The sequence below is a fragment of the Salvelinus fontinalis genome, chromosome 20, assembly GCF_029448725.1.
Source record: "Salvelinus fontinalis isolate EN_2023a chromosome 20, ASM2944872v1, whole genome shotgun sequence".
Taxonomy (NCBI): Eukaryota; Metazoa; Chordata; class Actinopteri; order Salmoniformes; family Salmonidae; genus Salvelinus; species Salvelinus fontinalis.
Window position 1 is genome coordinate 11,044,922 of NC_074684.1, and position 23,576 is coordinate 11,068,497.

Consider the following 23,576-nt stretch of genomic DNA (forward strand, 5'->3'; position numbering starts at 1 on the left):
CATGAATAATGCCAAGTACAGCAACCTGGTCTCAGACTAGATGTAACATAGTACACATAAATCCGGGAGACTTGAATTAGTATCAAATGTTATGTTTGTTATGGTTAAATAAGTCAGATGGTACCATAAGGCAAAACTAAAGTAGGGTGGATATAACGCTAACTTCTAGCAACCCAAAGGTATGGAGTTTGAATCTCATCACTGATAACTTTTTAGCTAATTAGCAACTGCACAACTACTTACTAATTTTTTGCTACTTTGCAACTACTTAGGATGTTAGCTAACCTACCTAACCCTAACTTCTACTAGCTAGAATTCGTAAAATATCAAATGTTTTGAAAATTCTTCACATATTGTACGTTTTGCAATTCATAACTTATATGAATTTTAATTCGGGTCTCAGATTTACGTAAAGAATAATACGAAATTCTCTGAGACCAGGTTGAGCATAGTGGAGAGAGTGATCATAATGACTATGATGGATGCAATGATGAGGGGATGAGATTGCAAAGTTATGCCCAGCAGGTGCTTCTATCAATGCATGCTTTATTCAACTCAGTGCTATAATGTGGGGCAGCAGGTAGCCTAGTGGTTAGAGCGTTGGGCCAGTAACTGAAAGGTTGCTGGAATGACTCCCCGAGCTGACAAGGTAAAAATCTAGCGTTCTGCCCCTGAACAAGGCAGTTAACCTTCCCCGGTAGGCCATCATTGTAAATAAGAATTTGTTCTTAACTAACTTGCCTAGTTTAAAAAAAATGTGCAAATGAATCTGTGTTGATAAAAAAATACCTCTTTGAATTTCAGACAAAGCTATTGAAAGATTATTGGAATCTGTGTGGGTAGCTGGACAGGTAGGATGACTGACAATAGTGAAGGTGAACAGGTGACAGGAATGGTTGAGACTGAGGCAGGAATTCCTTTAACTGCAACAAAGTGGTATATTTACTGGGTAGTTTGTCTGTGCTGCATAACAAATGAAACAGAATAACATGTATCCAAGCAAATTCATAAATCACAAAAGTCAAATCATAACAATCACTCATTATTAACATAATTAGGTCATTCAGCAATTCAGTTCAATAAGAATTCAACAGGAATTGTGATTGAGTCATTTAGGCTCATAACTATTCATCATAATCATGAGAATAATAATACAAATAAATCAATCAGTTATCAATTATTCAATCTACAATCTCAATCAATTTGATACCAGGATTGATCAATTCAGCAAATCATTACGTTTCATACTTCATCCTTCCAGGTTAGTCTTCATATGTACAAGTCATTTCATTACATTTCAACATTTTACATTTACATTTAAGTCATTTAGCAGACGCTCTTATCCAGAGCGACATACAAATTGGTGCATTCACCTTATGACATCCAGTGGAACAACCACTTTACAATAGTGCATCTAAATCTTTTAAGGGGGGGGGGGGTCAGAAGGATTACTTTATCCTATCCTAGGTATTCCTTGAAGAGGTGGGGTTTCAGGTGTCTCCGGAAGGTGGTGATTGACTCCGCTGTCCTGGCGTCGTGAGGGAGTTTGTTCCACCATTGGGGTGCCAGAGCAGCGAACAGTTTTGACTGGGCTGAGCGGGAACTGTACTTCCTCAGTGGTAGGGAGGCGAGCAGGCCAGAGGTGGATGAACGCAGTGCCCTTGTTTGGGTGTAGGGCCTGATCAGAGCCTGAAGGTACTGAGGTGCCGTTCCCCTCACAGCTCCGTAGGCAAGCACCATGGTCTTGTAGCGGATGCGAGCTTCAACTGGAAGCCAGTGGAGAGAGCGGAGGAGCGGGGTGACGTGAGAGAACTTGGGAAGGTTGAACACCAGACGGGCTGCGGCGTTCTGGATGAGTTGTAGGGGTTTAATGGCACAGGCAGGGAGCCCAGCCAACAGCGAGTTGCAGTAATCCAGACGGGAGATGACAAGTGCCTGGATTAGGACCTGCGCCGCTTCCTGTGTGAGGCAGGGTCGTACTCTGCGGATGTTGTAGAGCATGAACCTACAGGAACGGGCCACCGCCTTGATGTTAGTTGAGAACGACAGGGTGTTGTCCAGGATCACGCCAAGGTTCTTAGCGCTCTGGGAGGAGGACACAATGGAGTTGTCAACCGTGATGGCGAGATCATGGAACGGGCAGTCCTTCCCCGGGAGGAAGAGCAGCTCCGTCTTGCCGAGGTTCAGCTTGAGGTGGTGGTCCGTCATCCACACTGATATGTCTGCCAGACATGCAGAGATGCGATTCGCCACCTGGTCATCAGAAGGGGGAAAGGAGAAGATTAATTGTGTGTCGTCTGCATAGCAATGATAGGAGAGACCATGTGAGGTTATGACAGAGCCAAGTGACTTGGTGTATAGCGAGAATAGGAGAGGGCCTAGAACAGAGCCCTGGGGGACACCAGTGGTGAGAGCACGTGGTGAGGAGACAGATTCTCGCCACGCCACCTGGTAGGAGCGACCTGTCAGGTAGGACGCAATCCAAGCGTGGGCCGCGCCGGAGATGCCCAACTCGGAGAGGGTGGAGAACCATATGTCCATATGTCCATATGTCCATATGTCCATATGTCAACCATATGTCAATGGCATAATCGTCCCGTAATGATCTATAGGGCCGCGATCATTGTCCATTAACATAACACAATAGGTTTGAAGTGTGCGCTCCAAGCCGCGCTCCGCGGTAATAACTAAAAACAATAACCGATGGCCCGCTCTCCCGATCGCAACAGAAAGTTCAGACGAAAGGTACATTCGGTGGACTTACGTTGATTCACGGACGCACAGAATGTCTGCATTGTGCGGAGTTGAGGAAGAGAAAGCAGCGAGGTCGACGCGATGGCGATTTCATCCTTTTAATGAGTTGAGATCTGTCGGACATTTCCACCTGACCTATTTAAAGCGCCCCTGGCCCAGCTGAGCAGGTGTCCATGAATTAAAGGTCGATTCCACCAAATCCATGGGCCTTTCTACAGCTATACTGTTTTCTGCTCAATCTACAGTCGACGTAGGCCTCCGGGCATGTGTGTGTGAGGGGGTCACTTCCAGTACTTGGGGGTGGGAGGGATGTGTGGGACAGCGAGGAGAGGTCTTACTATCTTCCTGGCGGGTGGGAAATGGGGAGGGTGGGGATTGGGAAAGAGGTTCTTCTTATGGTCAATCACACACTGCCATGTCCGAATTCTACCATTCAGCAACTGATAATGTAATAACTGACTAAATCAAATCAAAGTGTATTTGTTGTGCACACCAATTAGCAGATGTTAAAGCAAGTGCAGTGAAATGTACTGAAGGCCCCTCGACCAACGCCTCGAGTCCAGGATGGCTCGAACAGCATACCGGGGTCCCCTCGATGTCCAGAGGGGGCGGAGGAACCTCCCGCACCTCAGCTTCCTGGAGTGGACCAGCCACCACCGGCCTGAGGAGAGACACATGGAACGAGGGATTAATGCGATAATCTGGGGGAAGCTGTAACCTGTAGCATACCTCGTTCAGTCTCCTCAGGACTTTGAATGGCCCCACAAACCGCGGACCCAGCTTCCGGCAGGGCAGGCGGAGGGACAGGTTTCGGGTCGAGAGCCAGACCCGGTCCCCCGGTGCAAACACCGGGGCCTCGCTGCGGTGGCGGTCGGCGCTCGCTTTTTGCCACCTCACGGCCCGTTGTAGGTGCACATGGGCGGCGTCCCAGGTCTCCTCCGAGCGCTTGAACCATTCGTCCACCGCAGGAGCTTCGATCTGGCTCTGATGTCACGGTGCCAGAACCGGCTGATACCCCAGTACGCACTGGAAAGGAGAGAGGTTAGTGGAGGAGTGGAGGAGTGAGTTTTGGGCCATCTCTGCCCAGGGGATGAATGTCGCCCACTCCTGGCAATATGAGGGAAAAGGGCTACCTAAGTATGGTTCCCAATCAGAGACAACAGTAGACAGCTGTCCCTGATTGAGAACTATACCCGGCCAAAACATAGAAATACAAAAACATAGAAAAACAGAACATAGAATGCCCACCCCAAATCACACCCTGGCCAAACCAAATAGAGACATAAAAGGCTCTCTAAGGTCAGGGCGTGAGAACTCATCCAGTCTTCAGGACTAAACTGTTGTGCTGAACCACCCTTGTTACACTCAGCATGTTTAGACAGATTAGAAACAGAGAAGGAGGGAAAGTTGGAATTGAACTCTCAAAAAAAGCGTGCCATTGAAAGGAGTGATTACTGGGGTAGGGGTAAATGTGAAAGTTGACCAACTGAGGAGGAAGATTCCCGCTGTTTGTGATGCTCGTCGTTTGGCACGACTCAGACTGTTCTTTTGAGTTTTGATGTTGAGTCTTTGCCTGACGCCAAAATCCAAGCTGGCTTCCCTTGACACTTTTTTTTGTGAGCCAAGATCATTCACAGTTGAGCTCGCTCAGCTTAGCTCAATGCTGATTGGCACATTTCTTATACTTTATTTTATCAAGGGGGGCTAAATGCTCGCTGGCTTTCCTTGCCTTCAATGCTACGGGCAGTAACAATGTCATGCTCGTCTGGACCAGACAAAATCAGATAGATGGCCTAAACGTTGAGAGACCGAGGGGCCCTGTTTCGCTCGCTCGAATGCTTTCTCCTGTGAGATACATTCAGCCTCTTGCGAATTGAAGGGTAATTATAAAACACAGAGAGTTTTTTAAATTATTTTCTTGGTCAATTTTTGGGGGAAGCCTGGCTTCCCTTGGCATCCATGAATACACACCACTAGTTGTTACAGGTGTCAAGCTTATGGGCATGTGGCAGCAATGTGTAGGAGGGAGGTTCCTAGGTGTGAGAAGTGTGCAGAAGGGCATGAAACAAAGGAATGTGTAGCATTGGGGAAAGTAGTGGTATGTGTTAATTGTGGTCTTCCCATGGAGCTGGGGATCAGAAATGTCCGGTGCGAGAGAGGCAGGTTGAGGTTTCCAGGGTTAGAGTAGTGCAGAAGTTGTCGTATGCTGAGGCAGTGAAGAAAGTAGAGGAAGATGGGTCAATGGGGATAGATCCTGAGAGGAATGGTGTGAGTAGTAGATCTGTACCAGTACAGAGGTATAGACCAACAAGTGAAATATGATTCAGTAAGATTGGATTTTTTGAGTTTATAGCAATGGTTATCAACTTTACTGCTGGAACGGAAAGTAAGTCGCAGGGTTTTGACGTTGTGGTGGCAGCTGCAGAGAGGTATTTGGGTGTACGATACTTTACATCAGAAGAATTACAGGGTGTGTTGAATGGTGGTGTCCTGTCCTTTCAGGCTGTTGGCCTGAGGTAGGACTAGATATATTTAAATAGTGGAGTAGGGTGGTGAGTTTTTAGTGTAGGCTTAGATGGTAGATTCATGAGCTGTATCTATTGTTATATGCCACACTAAATAGCCACTGCCAATTTAGCCTACTGTGGCTTTGGCCTACCCCACTATATGTTATTGCATCCCACGATTAACATTGATATTGTTATTGTGTTGCTATATTTGGATAGCTTAATCACGTATGCTTATTGCTATCGATAGGTTTAATAATTGTATTTTCACATTGCCACTACGAGTATTTGGTCATGCCATTTGTGATGTTCGGATGTACCAATCATGTGCAGGTGTTGTTACACGTGGTCTGCCACTGCCAGGACAATCAGCTGTCTCTCCTGTCTCCCTGTAGCGCTGTCTTATGCGTCTCACAGTACGGACATTGCAATGTATTGCCCTGGCCACATCTGCAGTCCTCATGCCTCCTTGCAGCATGCCTAAGGCATGTTCACGCAGATGAGCATGGACCCTGGGCATCTTTCTTTTGGTGTTTTTCAGAGTCAGTAGAAAGACCTCCTTAGTGTCCTAAGTTTTCACAACTGTGACATTAATTTCCTACCGTCTATAAGCTGTTAGTGTCTTAACAACTATTCCACAGGTGCATGTTCATTAATTGTTTATGGTTCATTGAACAAGCATGGGAAACAGTGTTTAAAACCTTTATAATGAAGATCTGTGAAGTTATACGAATTATCTTTGAAACACAGGGTCCTGAAAAAGGGAAGTTTCTTTTTTTGCTGAGTTTATAAATCATACATATTATTTCACAATAGTACACTTTATTACCCAATAAGTGTTTATATGTGTAAATATGTTTTGGGGAAAGACAGTTTTTTAAATGTATTTGTCTTAGAAAGAACGCCTTGGGATCTGTCTCTCTCTCTCTGTGTATAACCTAACAACATGCCTCTCACACACACACACGCTCACACACACACACACACACACACACACACACACACACACACACACACACACACACACACACACACACACACACACACACACACACACACACACACACACACACACACACACACACACACACATAGAGACATAGGGCCATAGGAAGAGCTGTTATTCAATCAATGTAAAGTACATTTTCTTTTAAAATCTTTAGTACCGAAATGCATACGTATTACACATTATTATTGAACAATACTACATAATACATGTTTATATTTATATATTTTTTTATTCCTTTCTTAGAGAAAAAGGCCTTGGGAATGGTCTATTGTAAACCAACACCCCCATCAGTCTCTAATCCCCATCGTCAAGCTGTGAGCGCGTCAGACAATGTTTCTTCCATGACGTATCTCCAGGGCCTTCCAGGTTTCCTATGTTTTCTTTTCCATGTAATATCAACCTTCTTGCCTTTAAGCCCAAGTTATGTCTTGAGGACAGAATGGCCCATATTCGTAAATGTTCACGATGTTGGAAAGGTCTTTCCACTTGTTTCATCATATCAAGCACTTTAAAATAATCTCCCCACCTAAAGCTAAAGACAGGCACAAAATAGTTGACCTCTGTGCATGCTTTTGAAAATGCATACGAACTAACAGATTTGGTTGCATTTGAGCTATTGAATTCGACACAACCTAAAATTGTCACTTTGGAGTCTGGACTATATGCCACTGAAGAGATTCTTATGGCTTTCAAATCATCTTTCCCACAGACTTCTTCTTCCAATGCGTACCCAGGCAGGGATGTTCCACTCAGGGCCTGTTCCGTCTGACATAGAGCAAGTCTTATCTTCAGCCATTCTCTCAAGCGAAACGCAGGAGAACATGGCTAAAAATGGTTTTGTCATTGTGTCCCAGACATGAATGACACAATACACCTAGAATCAGTCTAAGAGACATGTCTTCTGTAGTTTATCTGTCTTAGACATGGCACAGGACAAGTCTAACACTTACTTATACTCAGGCAGACCTACCCCGGGAATTACTTTTTCATTCTACAAGGGGTCACAAGATACACAGCAGCTCCGTAAATTCACAACACAATTTCCCAACTGTTTCACATTTTCTTTCAGTTCAACATGGTCACTACACATCAATCACCAGGACATTGTTATTGCAAACACTTGCTTTACCCAAAACAGATGCACTATCATGTTACATAAGCACTTACTCCATAGCGTGAGAACATCCGGACAGGATGTCCATAAAAGGGCATAAACACAGGACACCAAAAATAGATCATCAGTCACTTTTTGACACATGCTTTCTACTGTATTCTCTCTCTAGCATTAAAGCCGTTAATGCTAATAGTCCAAGTCAAAGAGCCATTTTGATTCACTAATCAGTTTTCTTTATGCTACATGTAGTTGTTAATTGGTACATGTCATTGTTTGCATCTTTCGTGCACTTGTTTTTTTATTCAAATTAAGGCCTGGTTTTCAGTTAATACTGTTGGAAAGCCTACTAGATTCATGAGCTGTATCTATTGTTATATGCTACACTAAATATCCACTGCCAAATTAGCCTACTCTAGCTTTGGCCTACCACACTTTATGTTATTGCATCCCACTTTTAACATTTATATTGTTATTGTGTTGCTATATTTGGCTAGCTTAATCACGTATGCTTATTGCTATTGATATGTTTAATAATTGCATTTTCACATTGCAATTGATTAATATTATAGCATTTGATAACCTAGTTATGTGTGCGTGTACTATCATTATTGCTCATTATTTGGTATTTATTTCTCCCTGCAGAAAAACATACATACATACATACATACATACATACATACATACATATATGCACGCACGCACGCACGCACGCACGCACGCACGCACGCACGCACGCACGCACGCACGCACGCACGCACGCACGCACGCACACACACACACACACACACACACACACACACACACACACACACACATACATACATACATACATACATACATACATACATACATACATACATACATACATACATACATACATACATACATACATACATACATACATACATACATACATACATACATACATACATACATACATGCATACAGTACATACTACTTTACCCACCAGTTGGTCAATCCTAAAGCCAATCAAGACAAGAATTACAGACTAATGCCAACTAAACTGTCAACTGTCAATCATATGATCTAACTCAACTGTACTCTGATTTAATTCATCTGAACAACCTTCCATGCCATGTATCATCATCGAAACATAAAGACTCAGGTCTGGACATTAGTGTAATTGATGACTGGTGGATCACTTTGAATGCTGGGATGACGTTTTGTACAAGTGCTACTCCTAACATTACCAGTTCAACTGGTTCAATCTGCATGTAACGATCGTCCTGGAAAGAAGGTGACCAAAACGCAGCGGGGTAAGTGTTTATTATAATTTAATAAATAACCTGAACAACAAAAACAACAAAGAGAGAGAACGAAACGAAACAGTTATGTCTGGTGCAACAACACAAAACAGAAAACAACTACCCACAACAAACAGGTGGAAAAAAGCTACCTAAGTATGGTTCTCAATCAGAGACAACGATAGACAGCTGCCTCTGATTGAGAACCACACCCGGCCAAACACACAGAAAAAGAAAACATAGAACACCATACATAGAATGCCCACCCCAACTCACGTCCTGACCAAACCAAAATAGAGACATAAAAAGGATCTCTAAGGTCAGGGCGTGACACTGCATTTGTTTCCATTAATGTGAAGAGATTTTGAAGAGTATTTATCTGGTAAATACCTTCCCTAGTCAAAACATCCCTAGTCCAATAGGATTCTAATAGAATCCTATAGGATTCTCACAATCATACAATTTATCTCCCCAATCAGAATCCTTTTAGAACTTTTTTCTTAATTGAATCCATTCAATTACAGTTTGTTGTCATTAGTTCCAGTACAATACAACAACATTAATTACAAAATATGTGTTGATCAGAAACAACAGTTCTATAATAGTTTCTGTTTGTTAACCTGTAAAAAAAGCCTGTCCCTTTAAGAGTGACTGAAGTCACAGTTAGCACAAGCTGGCAGTGTTAATTAGTGTTAATTAGCGGGGGTGATACCTGTCATGACGTCTGTCTCCTACACTCAGGCTGCTGCGACCTCAGGTCATAAATTCCTGGAGGAGATTATCTCCTCATGGCCACAGTATAGAGAGAAAGTGAGTTTTCATAGAGAGAACAAAGGACTTTCTTCCACCTCACAGAACTTGAGGTCTGAACAACATTTATGTTCTTGAGAAGGTTTAAAAGATTGGTGAAGAATCCAGCTACGAACTGGTCAGTTTGGTACAATTTTGTGAAACTCATGGGAGACAATACGGCCACATTACCATAACGCTGTTTATATAATAGCCTCAGTTATGAGGCTTACATCTAATTGTTGTATAAAATGAATGAGTGAGGATGGAACTGTTTGTGAAATTGTGTAATGTGATTTTGGACTGTTTAATGAAGGAAACTCCAATTCCCTTTGGAGTTTAACTAAATCAGAGGACCGCCCATGAGCACAGTTATGGTCTGGCGTCCTGGGACAGGCCATTTTCTGCTCTTACGAATAAAACCCCCACCCGGGTTTTCTATCACCAGACCAGCTTACCTCGATAATGAGAGGGCCAAGGTTTGAGAAGAGACCATAAACCTGAGTATAAGCTCAGGTTTGAGGAGATTAATCTTTTAACCATACCACGTGGTTAAACACTTAGACTATTGATACCGACAGAATAAGAACAAGTCTTTGATATTAACTTCTCTAGGATAGGTGGGACGGTAGCATCCCACTTGGCCAAAATCCAGAAAAAATGTAGCGCACCAAATTCCAATATATTACTATATAAATCAATCTTTCATGAAATCACACATGAACGACACCAAATTAAAGCTACCCATGTTGTGAATCCAGCCAACATGTCTGATTTCAAAAAGGATTTACGGGGAAAGCACACCAAACAATTATGTTAGCTCAGTACATAGCCACAGAAAAACACAGCCACTTTCCCAGCAAAAGATAGTAGTCACAAAAAGCAGAAATAGAGATAAAATGTATCACTAACCTTTGAACATCTTCATCAGATGACACTCATATGACATCATGTTACACAATAAATGTATGTTTTGTTCGATAATGTGCATATTTATATCCACAAATCTCGATTTACATTGGCGCCATGTTCAGAAATGCCTCCAAAATATCCGGAGTAATTACAGAGAGCCACGTCAAATAACAGAAATACTCATCATAAACTTTGATGAAAGATACATGTTTTACATTTAACCTCTCTTGGGCACGTGAGACGGTAGCGTCCCACCTCTTCAACAGCCAGTGAAACTGGTGGGCGCCAAATTCATATACAGAAATACTCATTATAAAAATTCAGAAAACAAAACATATTTTACATAGGTTTAAAGATGAACTGCTTGTGAATCCAACCACAGTGTCAGATTTTTTAAATGCTTTACGGCGAAAGCATACATCACGATTATGAGAACATAGCCCACTAAACAAATCATTACAAACAGTAGCCAGCCAGCTAGAACAGTTACACAATTTAGAAATAGAGATAAAATGAATCCATTACCTTTGATGATCTACATATGGTTGCAATCAGCAGACATTCATTTACTCAATAAATGTTATTTTTGTTCGATAAAGTATCTTTATACCCAAAAACCTCAATTTTGTTCACGCGTTTTCTTCAGTAATCCACAGGCTAAAACGCAGTAAAAACAGGAAGACAAAAAAATCCAAATTGTATCCGTAAAGTTCATAGAAACATGTCAAACGATATTTATATTCAAACCTCAGGTTGTTTTTAGCCTAAATAATCAATAATATTTCAACCAGACAATAACGTCGTCAATATAAAATGTAAACAAGAAGCGCACTCTCTCGGTCTTACGCAGGAAAAAGCTCTGTGACACGGCAGGGTCCACTCATTCAGACTGCTCTTACTTCCTCATTTTTCAGGATACAAGCCTGAAACATTTTCTGAAGACTGTTGACATCTAGTGGAAGGCATATAAACTGCATTTTGAGTCCTAAGTCAATGGATACTGTATTGGCATTGAATAGAAAACTACAAAACCAAAAAAAAAACTACTTCCTGAATGGATTTTTCTCAGGTTTTTGCCTGCCAAATCAGTTCAGTTATACTCACAGACACTATTTTAACAGTTTTGGAAACTTTAGAGTGTTTTCTATCCAAATCTACCAGTTATATGCATATAATATATTCTGGGCCCGAGATGCAGGCAGTTTAATTTGGGCATGCATTTCATCCAAAATTCCGAATGCTGCCCCCTACCCTAGATAATTAAAGATACACTTGTTCTTAATGCAACCGCTGTGTCAGATTTAAAAAAAACTTTACGTAAAAAGCACACCATGGAATAATCTGAGATGGCGCTCAGATTTAACAACATTTCTCCACCATGTTGGAATCAACAGAAATACGAAATTACATCATAAATATTCCCTTACCTTTGATTATCTTCATCAGAATGCAGTGCCAGGAATCCTAGTTCCACAATAAATCGTTGTTTTGTTCGATAATGTCCATTACTTATGTCCAATTAGCTAATGTTGCTAGCATGTGTAGTACACGTGTCCAAACGCTCGCGCAGCTGCAGGCAAACGTCGGACGAAAACGTTAAAAAGTTATATTCCAGGTCGAATAAACTGGTCAAATTTAGTAGAGAATCAATCTTCAGGATGTTGTTATCATTTATATCCAATAACGTTCCAACCGAAGCATTCTTTCATGTCTGTATAAGTAATGGAACGCAAGGCGACAACATGAGGAAAGCGCGTGACCAAGAACTGGCAATCTGCCAGACCACTGACTCATTCCACTGACTCATTCCCCTTCCATCCGGTCCCACAGCACAGCATAAACTTCATTCCACGTTCTGTTGACATCTAGTGGAAGGCGTATGACGTGCAAACAGATCCATATATTACAGGGAATTGAATAGGCGATGACTTTAACAACGACCACTCTCAGAATTTTCACTTCCTGTTTGGATTTTTTCTCAGGTTTTTGCCTGCCATATGAGTTATGTTATACCCACAGACATCATTCAAACAGTTTTAGAAACTTCAGAGTGTTTTCTATCCAATACTAATAATGATATGCATATATTAGCATCTGGGACAGAGTATGAGGCAGTTCACTATGGGCACGCAATTCATCCAAAAGTGAAAATGCTGCCCCCTATATCAAAGAAGTTAATTACTAGTCTGCAGCTAGGAATTCAGTATCATTGAACGCGAAGACCGACAACCGCCAAAACATCTATTCTATAACGACATGAATGAATGTCACTCTGAACTATCCATTCTAACCACGACAAAGAGAGGGCGGACAAACTCTCCAACAGAAACAAACTTTTCAACAGAGATCCCGACAACACACTGAGCGTAAATATATATATTGATTGCAATTATTCCCGAATGAGTGAGCGTTCATGTGCAAAGGATTAGCATTTCAATTGTTATAATTATCAACTTTGTAGTGTCTCATCTCAGTTGACCCCCACTTCCCTTTTTGTCCACCAAGCCGCGATACCGGTTTATCCCACTAGGGAAACTCCGTTATCATTTCCTTGTAACTATCTACTGTTTGTTTATGCATTTCTGTGAATTACTTAGTTAGTAAATATATTATTTAAGACAATTGCTGTATGGATGACTCATAGTGAAGACTGGGTTCGTGCAGATAACCAACAATTTACGACGTTTGAAATGAGACTAACATGAGGTAAATAATAATTCATTAATTCGAAGACTAAGTGATCAGATATTCAAATATCTGAAAGTTATATTAGGAAAATTATAACTTTATAATCTGAATATTTTCCTTGGTGCCCCGACTTCCTAGTTAATTACAGTTACATGATTAATCAGTTTAATCGCGTAATAATAATTAACGAGTTATTTAAAAAATAGTCTTCAGTTTTAATGATGCCAAAGACACAACATACCTGAACCTTTCAATATGTGCAGGGTTATTTTAGTTATTTTCCTACTTAGTTTTAGGATTATTGAGATTGTTTGTGAATTTATATTTGATTATGTGCTTATTTCTGTGCATCTACCTCGTCTCTGCAATGCTTTTGCTGACGAGGAAAATAGTGTAAAAACGCTTCAAGCGAGCCTCGCTTTGCAGACGTGCTGCTTTTGCTTGCAGTATAGCATGTCTCATAAGCTGTGTCTACACTTGACACTTACTTATATGCGACTTCTGGTATTAGACATACAAAAGTCTCATTGTGGTTAGATTGTGTTCAGATCTGGCTGACAACTTCAAGAGGGGGTCAGGGATGCATTGTGTGTGGATTTCTCCTTCGTCTGGACACAATCAGGCTACTGAAAGCATATACAGTGCGACGTCATTGGCACTCCGCCCACAAGTCTCCAGAAAACTTGTGTTAAAACCTTTACAGGCCCGGCGTTCCGCTAGCGGAACTCCTCCCACATTCCACTGAAAAGGCAGAGTGCGAAATTCAATATTTTTTTTTTTGAAATATTTAACTTTCACACATTAACAAGTCCAATACAGCTAATGAAAGATACACATCTTGTGAATCCAGCCAACATGTCCGATTTTTTAAATGTTTTACAGGGAAAACACCACGTATATTTATGTTAGCTCACCTCCAAATAGAAACAAAGCACAGACATTTTTCACAGCACAGGTAGCATGCACAAAACCAACCAAACTAACCTAGAACCAACCAAACTAACCAAGAAACAACTTCATCAGATTATAACATGTTATTCAATAAATCTATGTTTTGTTCGAAAAATTAGCATATTTGAGGTATAAATCAGTTTTACATTGCAGCTACCATCACAGCTACCGTCAAAAATAGCACTGAAGCAGCCAGAGTAATTATAGAGACCAACGTGAATTACCTAAATACTCATCATAAAACTTTTCTGAAAAATCGATGGTGTACAGCAAATTAAAGACAAACATCTTGTGAATCCAGCCAATATTTCCGATTTTTTAAGTGTTTTACAGCGAAAACACAATATAGCATTATATTAGCTTACTACAATAGCCTACCACACTACCGCATTCATTCATCAAGGCACGTTAGCGATAGCAATAGGCACGTTAGCGTTAGCGAATAAACCAGCAAAAGATATTAAATTTCACTAACCTTCATAAACCTTCCTCAGATGACAGTCCTATAACATCAGGTTATACATACACTTATGTTTTGTTCGAAAATGTGCATATTTAGAGCTGAAATCCGTGGTTATACAATGTGCTAACGTAGCATATTTTTCCCAGAATGTGTGGATATTTCTATTAGACTCTCACCTATTCTGACCAAATAGCTATTCATAAACATTACAAAAAAATACATGTTGTATAGGAAACGATAGATCCATTAGTTCTTAAAGCAATCGCAGTGTTAGAATTCTAAAAATATCTTCATTACGACATAAGACTTAGTTATGGTAAGGGAATAACCAAAACCTGAGCGCAAAGCTACTAGTACACAGTTCGACAGATATATGAAATAGCATCACAAAATGGTTCCTACTTTTGCTGATCTTCCATCAGAATGTTGTACAAGGGGTCCTTTGTCCAGAACCGTCTTTGTTTGGATTCAGAACGTCGTTTTTCCCTCTTGAATTAGCAAGCACACTGGCCAAGTGGTGCTAAGCTCTCCTTCGTGAACAAACGCAAACAACGCAACACGCCTAACGTCCCGAATAAATTTCAATATTCTAATAAAACTATATTGAAAAAACATACTTTACGATGATATTGTGACATGTATCAAATAACATCAAAGCCGGAGATAGTATTCGCCCATAACGACAGCTTTCCAGTAGGCAATAACAGGTCCCTCCACGCGCCTTGCAGAAAACAGAAAATGGCGTACACGTCGTTCCAAGAGGGTTTATTCCACCTCAGACCGAGATAATCAACTAATTTCTTCTCTCACTTCCTCTTGACATCTAGGGGAAGGTGTATGACGTGCACGTATAGTCATACGTATCATGCCCATTTATAGGCAGGCCCTTGAACACAGCATCGATTTCAGACTTTCCACTTCCTGGTCAGAAAGTGTGCTGCCAAATGAGTTGTGTTTTACCCACAGACAAAATTCAAACGGTTTTAGAAACTAAAGAGTGTTTTCTATCCAATAGTAATAATAATATGCATATTGTACGAGCAAGAATTGAGTACGAGGCCGTTTAAATTGGGTACGATTTTCCCCCAAAGTGAAAACAGCGCCCTCTGGTCCTCATCAGGTTAAGGAGCGAAAGGCACCTTTTTTTTCATTAAACGTTGGAGGAAATAGATTCCTAGTGTGTGAGGAAGGTGTTTGCTGGCTTCATAAATGCTAGCCAGCAAGCTTATTTATAAAAAACGATTTTATGCTAGAGTTATGCTAACCTATTTGAAATCCCTTTATCGTTGCTAGCTAGCTTGCTGGCTAGTTACAGAGGTTTGCTGGCTAGTTAGCTACAGCATTTTCTAACTTGATGGCTAACTTATTGCCATCAAGTTGTTGTTGTATTATCAGATTTTGCCTGTTCCACCATTTGCAGAATGCATACTGGCATTTGAATATAGTGCAGTAAAAGGGAATCCAGACACAATGTGGACACGGTAGACGCATTTAAATGTAGTTGCAGAAGCATAACCAGTTCGGAATTCCAAAATCAGAACTCCATGATCAGAATACAAAAGCTGCATGAACTGTCAAGTCTAGACACGGCCATAGCTCACCGTGAGTTGTTACTGCAGCTCACGTTATGGAACCGTTACCATGACATGACGGCATTGGCCTAGTTTAGCCGTCAGGGCTATGATCAATGTCAGCACATTTGAACAAACGGTATGCGTAGGGCAAATCATTTTCGTTGAAAAGTTGGAACCCATAGGTTTAATAGCCATAGTTTAGACCTATGGGTCTGGTCAAGCTGGCCCAGCCTCTGGTCAAGATGACCTTACCTTGATCCAAGCTGGCCCTGCCTCTGGTCAAGCTGGCCCAGCCTCTGGTCAAGATGACCTTACCTTGATCCAAGCTGGCCCTGCCTCTGGTCAAGCTGGCCCAGCCTCTGGTCAAGCTGGCCCAGCCTCTGGTCAAGATGACCTTACCTTGATCCAAGCTGGCCCTGCCTCTGGTCAAGCTGGCCCAGCCTCTGGTCAAGCTGACCCTGCCTCTGGTCAAGCTGGCCCAGCCTCTGGTCAAGATGACCTTACCTTGATCCAAGCTGGCCCAGCCTCTGGTCAAGCTGGCCCGGCCTCTGGTCAAGATGACCTTACCTTGATCCAAGCTGGCCCTGCCTCTGGTCAAGCTGGCCCAGCCTCTGGTCAAGCTGACCCTGCCTCTGGTCAAGCTGGCCCAGCCTCTGGTCAAGATGACCTTACCCTGATCCAAGCTGGCCCAGCCTCTGGTCAAGCTGGCCCTGACTCTGGTCAAGCTGGCCCAGCCTCTGGTCAAGATGATCTTACCTTGATCCAAGCTGGCCCTGCCTCTGGTCAAGCTGGCCCTGCCTCTGGTCAAGCTGGCCCAGCCTCTGGTCAAGATGACCTTACCATGATCCAAGCTGGCCCTGCCTCTGGTCAAGCTGGCCTTACCATGATCCAAGCTGGCCCTGCCAGGGGTTGTTGGTGTGTATTGGGGGGTCAATTAAAAGTATTGATATTACTGCTAATGTCAGGTTTAAAGCTAGGATTCAGGACTGTGGTTTGGTGTGTAGTCAGCTATAACTGAAGTATGACATTTGAATTTAGTTTTTTTTAAGGTTTTTACATTATTGGTTGAAGTTTTTACACGGTTCATGAATACAATTTTACCAATTTTGTAATGTAATCAAAATTGTCACATGTATCGGATACAACAGGTGTGGACCTTAGCGTGAAAAACTTACTTACAAGCCCATAACCAACAATGCAGTTCAAGAAATTAAGTTAAGAAAATATTTACTAAATAAACTAAAGTAAAACATTTAATAAAAGTAACACAATAAAATAACAATAACGAGGCAATATACAGGGTGTACCGGCACTGAGTCAATGTGTGGGTGTTCAGGTTAGTCAAGGTAATTTGTAGGTAGGGGTAAAGTGACTGTAAATAGATCATAAACAGCAAGTAGCAGCAGTATAAAAACAAAGTGGAGGTCAATATAAATATTTATTTAATTAATTGCTCAGCAATTGTTCACCAAACGTACGGCTTGGAGGTAAGAGCTGTTAAGGAGCGCTTCGGTAACGCTTGTCGTGCAGTAGCAGAGAGAACAGAACAATTTTTTGGACCTTCCTCTGACACCGCCTAGCATATAGGTCCTGGATGGCAGGAAGCTTGGCCCGAGTGACGTACTGTGCCATACGCACTACCCTCTGTAGTGCCTTGCGGTCAGAGGCCGAGCAGTTGCCATACCAGGCGGTGATGCAACCAGTCAGGATGCTCTCAATGGTGTAGCTGTAGAACTTTTTGAGGATCTGAGGACCCATGACAAATCTTTTCAGTCTCCTGAGGGGGAAAAGGTGTTGTCTTGCCCTCTTCACGACTGTCTTGGTTTGTTTGAACCATAATTATTACATTGTGCGCAAAATAATTATTATGTTATGTGTTCGGTTTATTTATTACATGATTTGTGATTTATTACATCATCAGCATTTATTATTAAAAAAAATATATATTTTTTTTTTTATAATTATTTTTTACAAAAAACACAAGGAAGGGGTAACATTAAAGTATTAGAACATGAAGGACAAACAATACAGCATCAAGACACTATCAAACATGTATCAGTCTTTCCGCAACAGAGCCATCCTTATGTGTGAGGGTGCGTGTGCATGATAGTGATATAAAATATGTCATAGTTCCCTTTTTCATGATCACAATCTTGTGAAACCCGAACCCTCCAAGATCCCCCCACAGTTCCCCAATTAGCTGTCCCTCAACCATTCGAGACCCCTCCCACAGTCTCCCCCCCCCCCCCCAATTAATTCCATTCCCAACCCCCCAATGCACCAACAACCAAGAGAATGAACTAAAGAGAAAAAAGGAAAAGACAGAAGAAAACAGCAAACAACAATGCAAAAAAAATTAAAAATAATAATAATACATTTAAAACAAAGGACATCAAGGACAACTGAAATCATAACAGCAATGCCTACTTGATATGTTTGTGTGCATGTCTGGCACTATTACATGTATGTGTGTGTTCTTGTATGTGTTTATTTGAATGAGAGTGTGTGTATATGCATGTGTACAAACACCTGCACGGCATCAGCCTCAGGCAAACCGGCATTAGTTGTAAAAACACTGCCACTTAGTGTCATTCAAATGTACTTTTATTATGTTTCATTTTGACATTTTTTCCCTTTATCTTTTGACCATCGTTCTCTCTCTCACACAGCAACTACACTCCCACTTGTCTCCAATTCCACATACCATCAGCATTTATTACATTATACATGCAAGAAGTATTACATTATTCGCAGCTATTACAATATTGTCAGTTATTACATTATCAGTTGATACAAACCATTACCAAAAATTGCCATTGTATAGATACTAGATACTGTTGTTTCTCATGATTGGTATCAATAACAAATGTAAACACAAAGCTATACCATTTGGGTTTATGATCCAAGATGTAAAAACTTACCTTTGATTAATGTGTCATGATTCATGAATTACATTCTCACAAGTCCAATTCTGATTCAATTACATGACTGTACTGATTATACTTTACCTGCAGTAAGGTGCTTTTGTTTTGTCCTGTAGAATTAAAGTCATGTTTATTGGCTGACATTGAGTGATGGGTATTGTTTATTGGCTGACATTGAGTGGTGGGTATTGTTTATTGGCTGACATTGAGTGATGGGTGTTGACTATTGGTGACGAACTTCTCTGAAAAAAGTGCTTGCAGGCACCATCTCTTGGTATGTCCATGACATACCAATTTCTTCCAGTGGGAGAGGAGACCAGGTAAGCATGCCATCTTCTGGCCATTCTGAGAGATACACAAATAGATCCGTCTGAATATGGATGATGGTCCCCCCTCCAAGAGTTATGCCGACGAGAAATGACTGAGATAAAATAGGAAACAATTACGGACCAATGCCATAGTACAGACTGATTCCTAATCATCTTAATGTAGGGTCACAAACTATTTGAGTCTAAAAAAAACTGAGGTCACACACACACCAGTACAACCCCATTCTCTGCTGGCCTCCTTTCCCACCACACACATGACAATACACTTACTTGGCCAATAGCTAAATTACCTCGACTCGAGGACTAAGGGAAAACTCAAACACAGGGCAAAACGCCGGTGAACTCACACATCTGAGTATTTTGTGCAGCTATCCTAGTAACAGCATGTTACCTAGACAAGTACATTGGCTTGCGAAAGTATTCACCCCCTTGGCATTTTTCCTATTTTGTTGCCTTACAACCTGGAATTAAAATAGATTTTGGGGGGGTTTGTATCATTTGATTTACACAACATGCCTTGAAGATGCAAAATATTTTTTATTGTTAAACAAACAAGAAATAAGACAAAAAAAAAGAAAATTTGAGCATGCATAACTATTCACCCCCCCCCCCCCCCCCCCCCAAAGTCAATACTTTGTAGAACAAACTTTTGCAGCAATTACAGATTACAGTCTCTTGGGGTATGTCTCTATAAGCTTGGCACATCTAGCCACTGGGATTTTTGCCATTCTTCAAGGCAAAACTGCTCCAGCTCCTTCAAGTTGGTTGGGGTCCGCTGGTGTACAGCAATCTTTAAGTCATACCACAGATTCTCAATTGGATTGAGGTCTGGGATTTGACTAGGCCATTCCAAGACATTTAAATGTTTCCCCTTAAACCACTCGAGTGTTGCTTCAGCAGTATGCTTAGGGTCATTGTCCTGCTGGAAGGTGAACCTCCGTCCCAGTCTCAAATCTCTGGAAGACTGAAACAGGTTTCCCTCAAGAATTTCCCTGTATTTAGCGCCATCCATCATTCCTTCAATCCTGACCAGTTTCCCAGTCCCTGCCGATGAAAAACATGGTGGATGGTGTTGGTGTCCTCAGGGTGATAAGAGGTGTTGGGTTTGCGCCAGACATAGCGTTTTCCTTAATGGCCAAAAAGCTCAATTTTAGTCTCATCTGACCAGAGTACCTTCTTCCATACGTTTGGGGAGTCTCCCACATGTCTTTTGGTGAACACCAAACGTGTTTGATTATTTTTTTCTTTAAGCAATGGCTTTTTTCTGGCTACTCTTCTGTAAAGCCCAGCTCTGTGGAGTGTACGGCTTAAAGTGGTCCTATGGAGAGATACTCCAATCTCCGCTGTGGAGTTTTGCAGCTCCTTCTGGGTTATCTTTGGTCTCTTTGTTGCCTCTCTGATTAATGCCCTCCTTGCCTGGTCCGTGAGTTTTGGTGGGCAGCCCTCTCTTTTGTGGTGCCATATTCTTTAAATTTTCTAATAATGTATATAATGGTGCTCCGTGGGATGTTTAAAGATTCTGATATTTTTTTTTAACCCAACTCTGATCTGTACTTCTACATAACTTTGTCCCTGACCTGTTTGGAGAGCTCCTTGGTCTTCATGGTGCCGCTTGCTTGGTGGTGCCCCTTGCTTAGTGGTGTTGCAGACTCTGGGGTCTTTCAGAACAGGTGTATATATACTGAGATCATGTGGAAGATCATGTAACACTTAGATTGCACACAGGTGGACTTTATTTAACTAATTGTGTGACTTCTGAAGGTAATTGGTTGCAACAGATCTTATTTAGGGGCTTCATAGCAAAGGGGTGAATGCATATACATATTCATTTTTTGAAACAAGTAATTTTTTTCATTTCACTTCAGCAATTTGGACTATTTTGTGTATGTCCATTACATGAAATCCAAATAAAAATCCATTTAAATTACAGGTTGTAATGCAACAAAATAGGAAAAACGCAAAGGGTACTTTTGAAAGGCACTGTAGCACTCCAAGAATGAGAAGCACGGGCATCCCGAAGGACCAACCCTCAACCCTTAATCAGGAGACTCTCGGGTATGTTGGGGTGGACTGTCATGATAATTGCTTCACAGGAACCTGGTAAAATGAAGGTTGTAGTGTGACTAGACACTGGATGGCTCTGATTGAATGGACTGTCAGCATGCAGCCAAAGCTACAAACCTTGTGGAGCTAACTAGTGCTCTCAAATAGTATCCTGATGTCGACAGCAGATAAGTTGTATTCATAACATGGCTAACATAGCTAGCTAACATGCATTAAAAATAAAGTTATTAATTGTCTAGCTTGCGCTATGCGCAATGTTGTGTGGTCAATGAGACTGAGACTGGGAGCTAGCTAACCAGCTGAGCTAGCAAACATAGGCATCATTTGCATAAACATTTGTGTTTCTGGTAAACAACAAAACACCTTAAACGGGAGAACCAAATAACAAGAGGCGCACAGCTGTGGCTAGATGTGAACATGACTGGCTAAAGTCGTGAACATGACTGACACGCGTACACTTAGGAAGCCAGTTCAACAGCGGTGGTGAGTAAACATGTTGGCCATACCAAGCAAAGAGAAAACAAAATATAACACACAATGTTTGATGGGAGTACGATAGCATAGTTCATTTATCAACCAATGTTTGTAGACGACCAAACGATGAGTCTGCATTTGTGCGGCGAGAAATGGAGGAAAATGTCTGGAAGTGATGCGTCCCGATCCAAAAAGATGTCACAATGTTTATAGGGCCTAGTTATATATTTGAATATAGGCTACTTACTAGCCTATATTCATTTTATATTATCCAATCCTATCTTACTCTATCAGACTTGCTACTACTGGTTGTAATTATACACATGCCGCGTTCAACAAGTTCCTAATTCCGACTAGCACTTGAACGCGGCATTAGCTGTGGAACGCACACAATGTCTACAGACGACTGAGACACCCCCGGAATGGCCTCCAGCGTATCCCTCCCCTGAATAATGTACACTGTAAAATAATGTATATCTTGAACCCAGTTAAAATGTACACTCAGAAATATACTTATCAGCCAGACATGTTGTGGAAGGCAGAAATTAATAAAATATTACAAATGTTTGAGCAAGACTGAAAACAAAATCCCGACACTCCCCACACTGTTTTTGATTTTCTTGTAGCTTATTCACGCTCACTCAAACAGTCCCAACATGGCAGGACAGTGACACTGGTCCCCATTTACGTTATTAGGGCAAGTACCACTGACATGACCAGTGAGCCAATCAGCATCTCTATCCTCTGGCCCTGCAGGGAGACTGGCACTGGAGTTTAAGTATTTGGTTGACTCTCACTGGTGTCAGCAGGGCACATAATCAGGGCCACTCCACTGAAATGTGAACAAATATAGAGCTGGAGTCGCTAGACTAAGAAAATTTGTAAGTCGCTCTGGATAAGAGCGTCTGCTAAATGACTTAAATGTAAATGTAAAATGACAGCATGTAGGTAGTGGGATTGAGATACAGTACCATGCTAAACCCTATTGCAAACACCGCTCTGTTACCGCACTGAAAAAAAAATATGTAACTTTCTCTTTGGAAGAGGGCGGATAGTGTAAGGGGCGGACTTAGTGTTTTGGAGGCCCCAGGCAGAGGCCAGGCTGACATGCCATACTACTTTTGGCCAGACAGCATCAGATACATGGGCTACATATGCAATAAGTATACGAAACATTAAGAACATCTTACTAATTTTGAGTTGCACCCCACCTTTTTGCCCTCAGAACAGCCTAAATTCATTGGGGCATGGACTCTACAAGGTGTCGAAAGCTTTCCACAGGGATGCTGGCCCATGTTAACGCCAATGCTTCCCACAGTTGTCAAGTTGGCTGGATGTCCTATGGGTGGTGGACCATTCTTGATTACACACGGGAAACTGTTGAGAGTGAAAGATCCAGCAGCGTTGCAGTTCTTGACACAAACTTGTGCACCTGGCATCTACTACCATACCCCGTTCAAAGGCACTTACATATTTTGTCTTGCCCATTCTCCCTCTGAATGGCACACATACGCAATCCTTGTCTCAAGGCTTAAAAATCCTTCTTTAACATGTCTCCTCCCCTTCATCTTCACTGATTGAAGTAGATTTAACAAGTGACATCAATAAGGGATCATAAGCTTTCACCTGGTCAGCCTATGTCATGGAAAAGAGCAGGTGTTCTTAATATTTTGTCCACTCAGTGTATGTATATACTTTTTTATATCCATCTCATGAGGCCCCTTGATGATGTGAGGCCTGAGACAATTGCCTGTTCTGC